The following is a 9,699-nucleotide window of genomic DNA, read 5'->3' on the forward strand; positions in this document are numbered from 1 at the left end:
CCGTGTTCTCGCCCTTAGGCGGCAAATTTTATGTTGCGCCGCCGCTGAGACCATTACGCCACAGCCCAGCCTTGAACCGTGGTCCCCCAGACCAAAACGACCGCTACGGAAGCAAGCCACCCTTATTCATAACTGCCCTGAAGTGAACATGCAAGAAAGGGAGCAGCGCACATTGTACCCGCGCTGTACCAGGGGCGGGCCGAATTAAATGGTGACGCGACCACGAAGTTCGCAGCCTGCTATCCTGACCTTTGGTGGCAGCACAGTCGACGAACCCCATACTCAAGGCCCCACCCGGACCCAACAAGGAGCGCAGGGAATTAAATTAAATTATTTGCCTAGGACCGCAGGATGGCAACGCCACCCCGCGGCCCGCAGCCTGCATCGGCAGCAGCGCAGCCGACGGACCATATCCTCAAGGCCCCATCCGTGCCCACTCGACGCACAGCGATAGAGTGAATCATTATCTCAGTAACACAGGATGGTGCCGCCACCAACAAGACATGCAGGGAATTAAATTAAATTATTTGCCCACGGTCACAGAAAGGAGACTCCACCACGAGGCTCGCAGCCTGCATCCGCAGCAGCGCAGCCGACGGACCCCATCCTCAAGGCCCCACCCGGACCCACTTGACGCACAGGGGAATAATTAAATCATTAGCCCAGGAGCGCCGGATGGAGCCGCCACCACGAGGCTCGCCGCCTGCATCGGCAGCACCGCGGCCAACGGACCACCTCCTTGAAGCCCCACCCGGACCCGACTCGAGGCGCAGGTGGGGGGTTTAAAAGACTTGCCCCTGAACACATCGTGTGATTGCCCGATATCATCAAACCATGCCCATTTGCTAATGAGAGTGCGGGCCTTTTTCCATAACCTCCCGCGTAGCAAGCCAGTGATGTTACATTTGCGCAAATATATTGACCTGAAGGTATAGGAGTGCTTTACTTTGCCCCAGTTACGTTATCGAAAGCCCAGGGAGGTTGGTTAAGTGATTGGCCCAGATTCCCTGGCTGTTGTGCGCCGAGACTTGATATTTCCCCCGCGTCATCAAACCCACCCGACCCAACTCGAGGCACGGGGGGGACGATCAATTGCCCAGGATCACGCGGCGCGGGGAGATTAAATGACTAGCCGGGGATCGCAGGATGGGTGGGCGGCTTCAAAGCCAGCGACGAGACTTGATATTTCCCCCGCGTCAACCACCCCACCCCGACCCAACTCGAGGCCCGGGGGAGGGGGGGGGCGCGATCAATTGCCCAGGATCACGCGGCGCGGGGAGATTAAATGACTAGCCGGGGATCGCAGGATGGGTGGGCGGCTTCGAAGCCAATCTCACCCAGGGGATTACCAGATTGCCGATCAGGGAGTGCGGGCATCGATCCCGCAACTTTTCGGGCGCCATCAGGTGCTCTACCAATCGGGGCTATGGCCCTTGCTACCCCGATCAGTGCCGCCGGCGGACGGCGTCACCACCCTCTAAAGTCGCCACCCTCGCCCTAATCTTGCGCCCCCTCCGCCCGTGGCCATCCGAGACACAGGGCCCCGTCGACCTGGTACTGCCCAGGGACAGGGCCGGGGGGGAGTGGGTGCAGCAAGACTCACCGTTAATCTGGGGACACGACGACGAGACGACGACCGATCTGGCGATGTGGCGTGGTGGGCGACAAAGAGGTCGCCAGGAGGGTGGGGGAAGGCTAAATAGCCTCCCCTTCCCCACAGGGGCCAGGAAGTGACGCGCTTGCGCATCACTTCTGGCCGGCACGAGGAGGGAAACACCGGTCGGCGTCCCCGCCCTCTCCCTTTGGGAGGGGTGACCGGTGCCCCGGTGGCACTAGGGCGCCGACCGTGGGCCACGGTCGGCAGCATTTCCGTGATTTGTGCCGGGAAGCCCCTTCGAGGCAGCTGTGCAGCCGCGGTCGCTGCAGATGTGAGGGGTGGAGAGGTGGGGCCTGCTTGGGGGGGGGGGATTTCAAGAGAAGACCACGAGGGAAAATTAATTATTTATTTAATTTTCCTTTGTGGTCGTCTCTCGAAATCCCCCACAGCCGGCCCCACTGCTCTCACCTGCAGCGGCCGTGGCTGGAGCTGTAAGCTTTAGAATTCATTCAACAACATAACATATTGAGGTACTTGAAATCAGGCGCACAACGCCCATTGGGCGCAAAGGCTTCAGCCCCCCCCCCCCCCCCCCCCCGGCGTGTGTGTCAGCCCGGCTGAGACAGCTTCCCGGCACACACACAGCTGCACCCGAAGTACTTCACAGGTCTTTAAAAGACCGTTTACTTGCTAACGAGGCTTTGTTGTGTTTTCACACCTTCTTAGAGCCCCTGAATCTCCACTCTGCATATTGCTGGAAGAATCAGCCCCCCCCCCCCCCCCCCGAAATTTTTAGTAGCCCCCACCCCGAAATTTGGCTCCAGTTGGGCCTCTACTTGAAATGCATATAGAATAGCAAAGTCCCGGGCATCCCATACCGATCTCAAAGCTCAAACACACAACTGCACTCTAAAGATGATGATGGAAAGGAGGCAAAGGGCTGGGACTACAATACAGCAACGCATCCCTCCCTACAGCAACGCATCCCTCTCTACAGCAACGCATCCCTCCCTACAGCAACGCAACCCTCCCTACAGCAACGCATCCCTCCCTACAGCAACGCATCCCTCCCTACAGCAACACATCCCTCCCTACAGCAACGCATCCCTCTCTACAGCAACACATCCCTCCCTACAGCAACGCATCCCTCCCTACAGCAACGCATCCCTCCCTACAGCAACACATCCCTCCCTACAGCAACGCATCCCTCCCTACAGCAACACAACCCTCCCTACAGCAACGCAACCCTCTCTACAGCAACACAACCCTCCCTACAGCAACACATCCCTCCCTACAGCAACGCATCCCTCCCTACAGCAACGCATCCCTCCCGACAGCAACACATCCCTCCCTACAGCAACGCAACCCTCTCTACAGCAACACATCCCTCCCTACAGCAACACAACCCTCCCTACAGCAACGCATCCCTCCCGACAGCAACACATCCCTCCCTACAGCAACGCATCCCTCTCTACAGCAACACATCCCTCCCTACAACAACACAACCCTCCCTACAGCAACACATCCCTCCCTACAGCAACGCATCCCTCTCTACAGCAACACATCCCTCCCTACAGCAACGCATCCCTCCCTACAGCAACGCATCCCTCCCTACAGCAACACATCCCTCCCTACAGCAACACATCCCTCCCTACAGCAACGCATCCCTCCCTACAGCAACGCATCCCTCCCTACAGCAACGCATCCCTCCCTACAGCAACACATCCCTCTCTACAGCAACACAACCCTCCCTACAGCAACACATCCCTCTCTACAGCAACACATCCCTCCCTACAGTAACACATCCCTCTCTACAGCAACACATCCCTCCCTACAACAACACAACCCTCCCTACAGCAACACATCCCTCCCTACAGCAACGCATCCCTCCCTACAGCAACACATCCCTCCCTACAGCAACACATCCCTCTCTACAGCAACACAACCCTCCCTACAGCAACACATCCCTCTCTACAGCAACACATCCCTCCCTACAGTAACACATCCCTCTCTACAGCAACACATCCCTCCCTACAGCAACACAACCCTCCCTACAGCAACACATCCCTCCCTACAGCAACGCATCCCTCCCTACAGCAACACATCCCTCCCTACAGCAACGCATCCCTCTCTACAGCAACACATCCCTCCCTACAGCAACGCATCCCTCCCTACAGCAACGCATCCCTCCCTACAGCAACGCATCCCTCCCTACAGCAACACATCCCTCCCTACAGCAACACATCCCTCCCTACAGCAACACAACCCTCCTCCCATCTGTGCTGCTGGCAGGCAAACACCGCCATTACCAGGAGATGTCTTTTTATCACAGTGGGATGTGTGTGTGAGCTGCAAACAGCAGCCCAATCCCCTAGTGTTGTTACAAACTGACTGTGACACTTCCCTCCCTGTCTGCTGCCACACCCGCATCTAGACCCACAATTTATGGGACACCGGAGTATTTTGCTTTCCATTTCCTCTACTGTTTACCAAACAAGCAAATCAAGTGTGTCTGTACACGCCTCAGCTGCTGTTCCAGAGGTGTTGAGGATCCTGTGACAGTCCACTTAATTATTCCACCATTAACCGCTGCCACGAGACCGAACTGTCTCTGGTCCATGAAACTTTTATCACATTTTAAGTGACCTAGCGTTAGATGACAATGACGACTTCTTTGTGTAACAATTAGTTTTACCATAAAAGATACATTTGATATATACTTACAGCTTCGAGGCTGGACTGGAGTAAAATCGCGCTCTTTCTAGATTTAGGTGCAGACTTTTAGACGTAGGGAAAAGTGTAATTAAAAGGATTCCACTGGTCGAGCCAGCCAGGAGTCGAACCTGGAATCTTCTGCTCCGTAGGCAGACGCGTTATCCATTGCGCCACTGGCCCGCTGCTGAAGGCTGACGTCACAACAAGGGTCTAAAATAGGACAGACAGGAGTCGCCTCATCAGTTTCATCTCGAGGGCGGGCTCGTGCAGAGGGAATACAAGCTCGTGTGGCAGTAAGAGTGTGGCGATGTACTCTAGACATTCCTCTTTAACAATAGAAAACACACAGTTCGAGGAGCTCAGTACAATATCACAGCCCTGAAGCCAGCCTATAGGTTTGTGGAGCTTAAGAGCTCTGCTCACTCTACTACAATGCAGAGGTGACTGCTGCCCTCGTGGGAAACGGCAGAAATGCCGCTGGAGCCTGACATCTTGCAATTCTTGCCGTTATATATAACAATATGTAACATTTTGCAGTACTACTTTAGAACTACGGACAAACTACTATATGCTATACACAAACCCATGGCTCCGTGCTTAGCAGAGTGTGCTGCCGGACTGGTATCTTGCTGCTTCTGTCATTGCATTTAGATATAGAACAACTAACATTACACCTACAACTTACAACTACCACGACTATTGGCTTCAATCAAACAGGGAAATTATAAGCGCGCTACTCACCCGTGAGGGTCTCATGGTGCTGGACAGAGGCGCAACTAGAGTCAAATTTCGGGGGGCGCTAAGAAAAAAATTGGGGGGGGGGGCTGTTTCTTCAAGCAAAAGGCAGAGTGGAGCTGCAGGGGCTCTAAGCAGGGTTGAAAACCATCAAAGCCTCATTAACAAGCAAAAGGTCTTTTAAAGAAGAGTGTGGTGCGGAAGGTAAGACTTGGGGTAATAGAGATCACTGGTAAATAATTGAAGCTTTGGTAACACAGCCTCACCCCCATAACCAGGGCATTATACAGATTTGATGTTCTCCAGATGCATCTGTATATATGTAAAATAGAACAAATGTATCAATCATTTGGCACATATTGAGCTTTTTATCCTATTTGCGTTAATTATACCATGAAAATACTGAGCATCCAAAGAAAATGTAAGTTTCCATTAATATATTTAGGATTCTTTCTAGGTTCAAATGACACACATACACATGCTGAGACCACTGCAAAATTCTACTATTTCATTTCTGCATATAATTGTTTTGTTCATTTAGATGTAATTTCAAACAACACCTGGTTCACAAAGTATTTTTTTTACTTATGCATTCGTAAAACAACATGAGTATTTAAATGAATGTAAATTCTAAAAGTAGCTGCCGAGCCAGCCAGGAGTCGAACCTGGAATCTTCTGCTCCGTAGGCAGACGCGTTATCCATTGCGCCACTGGCCCGCTGCTGAATGCTGACGTCACGAGGGTCTGTCAGAGCACAGCCATGGGAGACACAAGAGTCACCGCATCAGTCTCATCGCTGGGGCTTGTACAGCAGAGTCCCAAATTCAAAAATCGAACACTTAAAAAAAGCCAGAAATTGAATGAGAGAGCGGGGGGAGTTCACAGCACGCGCCTCCAGGGGTCCAGGGAGCGTTTACCCCTATAAACTCCAGCTGCCTGCACTCGTGGGGAGAATGCTCGTCCTTATCAAGAGGGTTACAGCTTAAAGGATTTTATGGCCACTTTATTATACGAACGTCCTCGCGGTCTCACATAATAATGATTGTCACCAGATGTGGACATTGTACGTTTCTAAAAGTAGCAGAACGAGGAGACAAACTGATACCGAGTGAAAGATGCCGCCGCCGTTTATTGTCATTCAACCAGCAGGAAACACGTTTGGCCCCTGCAAGTCTGAGGGGGAACCAACCCCGCGGGATCTCGCCAGCCCTCTAGGATCAATGAGCAGGTGTTTCCACAATCCTTTCATCTCCCTTTTCTCTCTAACTGCGCTGAAGTTCTACTGACCGTACACAGATACATTTGTCCACATCTAGCACACAACCCTTCTCCGTGCTTTCCTTCAGAAGGCTTCGGGAAGCACGGGCCAGTGGGGTAATGTATGACGTGTGGCACGAGCCCGCCCTCTGGATGAAACTGATGACGTGCCTCTTGTGTCTCCCATGGCTGTGCTTATAGTCCTTGTGACGTCAGAGTGCAGCAGCGGGCCAGTGGCGCAATGGATAACGCGTCTGCCTACGGAGCAGAAGATTCCAGGTTCGACTCCTGGCTGGCTCGAGTGTTATAGGCAATTTATTCACTAAATATTAATAATATTGCGCTGATGTATAAACATAAGAATATTAATCCCGTCGGTCAGACCATAACGTACAGTCCTGTTCGATATTATAGTGCACTAATCTCAAAATTGTGTTTCACAAAGAGCTTGACGTAACGAAAATACGTATTTAGAATGAAACGTCAATATTTTTACTTAAATGTGAGAGTTTCCCTAGAGGTCTGTTTTGTTCAATACAGATAACTGTCGACTAGCCAAGGATACAGTTGCTAGTGACGTATTTCATTTACATTTGCCAAAATAACGTGGCATCGGAGACACTCGCGCACGGCCACCATTCTAGAAAAATAAATAACAATGGGGCATATCAACAAGGGCTTTATCTCTGCTTTTTGGCTTTAAAAGCCAAAAAAGCAGAGATAAAACTAGCGCCCTATCAACAACAGGGTGCTAACACGCAAATTTGCATGTTAGCACCCTTTTACTCTACGCTTCCCCTTGCATCTCTAATGAGATGCAAAGGGGGCGTTCCAGAGTAAAATAATAGGAAAAATGTCGCTAAGCGACATTTCTCCTATTATCAAGAATGTCGCTAACCCTGTTAGAGACAAAAAAAGCAGCGCTAACCGCGGTTAACGCTGCTTTTTTACGTCTGCTAATTTTCAGACTTAGCCATGATATCCTATGGAAGGAGGATATCATGGCTAAGTTTGCCTGTCCCTATCAACAAGGTAACGTGTGATTATCGCTGGGTTTCCAGTGATAATCTCACGTTAGCCTGTTAGCGTGTAGATTTTTATCGCTTTTGAGATAAGCGTTGCTAATAGCACGCTATCTCAGCGATAAAAATTCACGCTAGCCGGCGATAATTATCCTCACGCTAAGAGCGCTGAGCGATAATTATCGCCGGTTGTTGTTGATATGCCCCAATGTTATTGTGTCTGCGAAACAGTCGTTCTTTCCAGTTGCGATGTATCACGTTATGTACAAAAAATGTAGATTTTCCTAATAAGTTATGACGGAAAGTCTTAATTTTATTAAAGACACGGAGGCGAGTGTAATGTTGTCCCTTCCTTCCTGAAGTGTAACACCACAGCGAGTATTATGCTAACTTTTCTTGCATTTATTAGAATAGCAGCAAGATAAGCGAAAAACTACACTCCCCAGAAGGCTGTAGGAAAGAACTACTGGCCAATGGGGAGAACAATACCAAAAAACAAACCAATCAGGGCAGGCCAACCATATATGGGCATATCCGACCGCAAGCAGTCCTCTTTTCTTGTGCGAATCATGAAGAAGTCGAAAACAAAGGAACCAAAAATAACAGTAAGTAAACAGTCAATATCCAGGTAAAGAGTTCTTGAGTCACAAACACCATGGAGGAAACATCCTGAGGAAACCAAGAAGGCAGACAGATGGACGAGGACGTCGAGAACTCCGGTGAGATAGGACCAGGCTCATGAGGAAGGCGGTGGTAACGCTGGAGTACCTAAGGGGGGGAAAAAACAGAACAAATTAGAGCTGTTGTGGAGGGATAATACTCGCCTCCGTGTCTTTAATAAAATTAAGACTTTCCGTCATAACTTATTAGGAAAATCTACATTTTATGGCAAGACCGGAGGCTCCTATTATGCTAGTTCAAAGCATATCAACAACCAAAGAAGAAGCAGTAGCCACAGGTTTACAATAGAAGGACTTGAAAACATTGTCGTTAGACCAATCTGCTGACTTAAGGATATCTTCCAGGCGGGAGCCTGACCAAAAGGCTTTAGAAGCCATGGCGCCTCTGGTAGAATGAGCACCAAACACAGAGGTATCAATGCCCGCAAGAGACATGATCCAACGGACCCAACGGGCCAGGGTAGCAGAAGAAACAGGCCGGTGAGGTTTGCAGAAAGAAATGAGCAATTGAGTATGAGAAGAAGTCCTAAAGTCAGCAGATTTCTGCTCATAAGCCTTTAACCCCTTCCATGCGGGGCGGATTCCCCCGCGGTGCTGACTGCTGCTTGCGCGGGCGTGGTCATGACGGAACGGTTCCGTCATGAGCACAGCTCAACCGACGCTCATGACGGAACCGTTCCGTCATGAGCGTCGAAGGGGTTAAACAGCGACCCACACATAATTTTGGTTGAGCTGGGAAGTAAGGATAAAACACTGATTGTAAATTTGTCTTAGTGCGTCTCTGCACTTGAAAGAACACTCCAGTAGGGGAAAATTGCCTAGAAGAAAGATCTAAAGCCCTAACATCAGAGACACGTTTAATTGAAACTAAACATAACAACATAGTAAGCTTTGCAGATAACATTTTTAGAGACAGAGTAGCATTGTCAGGCCAATCCATAAACAATTTAAAAACCAAATTAACGTCCCATAAAGAAGAATACTTAGCCAACGGAGGTTTGGAAAATCGGACTCCTCTTAACAAACGACAAACCAGCGGATGAGAGCCCACTGGTTTATTGTCGATGGGCTGATGATTAAGTGAAATGGCTGATCTGTACAGGTTCACCGTGCGATAGGACTTGCCAGCGCTGGCTTCCGAGGCCAGAAAATTAACAATGAAAGTCACAGAGGCTGAAAAGGGATCGATAGACCGTTCCAGACACCAGCTTGACCAAAGAGACCAAGCGGAATTGTATGCTCTGGAGGTGCCGGGAGCCCAAGCCCGGCTGATAAAGAGAGAAGCTTCCTGAGAAAGGAATTGGTCAGTAGAGAGAGGCTGGAGAGCTTCCAGGCCGAAAGAGTCAGGGACCGATCCAGAATGAGGGAGTGAGGGGAACCTCGAGGATCCAGAAGTAGATCTGTGGAATGAGGAAGAAGGACCGGAAAGTCCACTGCTAGTTCCAGCAGAGAAGGAAACCATATCTGGGATTGCCAAAAGGGCACTACCAGGATTAGAGACGTTTGTTGGCGTCGAATCTGGGAAAGAACCCTGTTGATCATAATGAAGGGAGGAAAAGCGTAATTGAGATGAAGAGACCAATCCTGAAGGAACGCATCGGTCGCTAAAGCTAGCGGATCCGGGCGCCAGCTGTAAAAGCGAGGTAACTGGGAATTGAGGCGGGACGCAAATAGGTCGATGAAGAAAGGGCCC

At 50.4% G+C, this 9,699-nt stretch overlaps 3 non-coding genes across 3 annotated transcripts; 1 reads left to right on the forward strand and 2 right to left on the reverse strand.

Moving 5' to 3' along the window:
- Positions 1-4,419: 4,419 nt before the first annotated feature.
- On the reverse strand, positions 4,420-4,492 carry TRNAR-ACG (transfer RNA arginine (anticodon ACG)). Its single transcript has one exon. It is a non-coding gene; the product is annotated as a tRNA-Arg (tRNA).
- A 1,199-nt stretch (positions 4,493-5,691) lies between these two features.
- On the reverse strand, positions 5,692-5,764 carry TRNAR-ACG (transfer RNA arginine (anticodon ACG)). The gene has a single exon. It is a non-coding gene; the product is annotated as a tRNA-Arg (tRNA).
- Positions 5,765-6,531: 767 nt separating this feature from the next.
- TRNAR-ACG (transfer RNA arginine (anticodon ACG)) lies at positions 6,532-6,604 on the forward strand. Its single transcript has one exon. It is a non-coding gene; the product is annotated as a tRNA-Arg (tRNA).
- The last annotated feature ends 3,095 nt before the right edge of the window (positions 6,605-9,699 follow it).

The sequence above is a fragment of the Triturus cristatus genome, chromosome 8 (genome assembly GCF_964204655.1).
Source record: "Triturus cristatus chromosome 8, aTriCri1.1, whole genome shotgun sequence".
In the NCBI taxonomy this organism is placed as follows: Eukaryota; Metazoa; Chordata; class Amphibia; order Caudata; family Salamandridae; genus Triturus; species Triturus cristatus.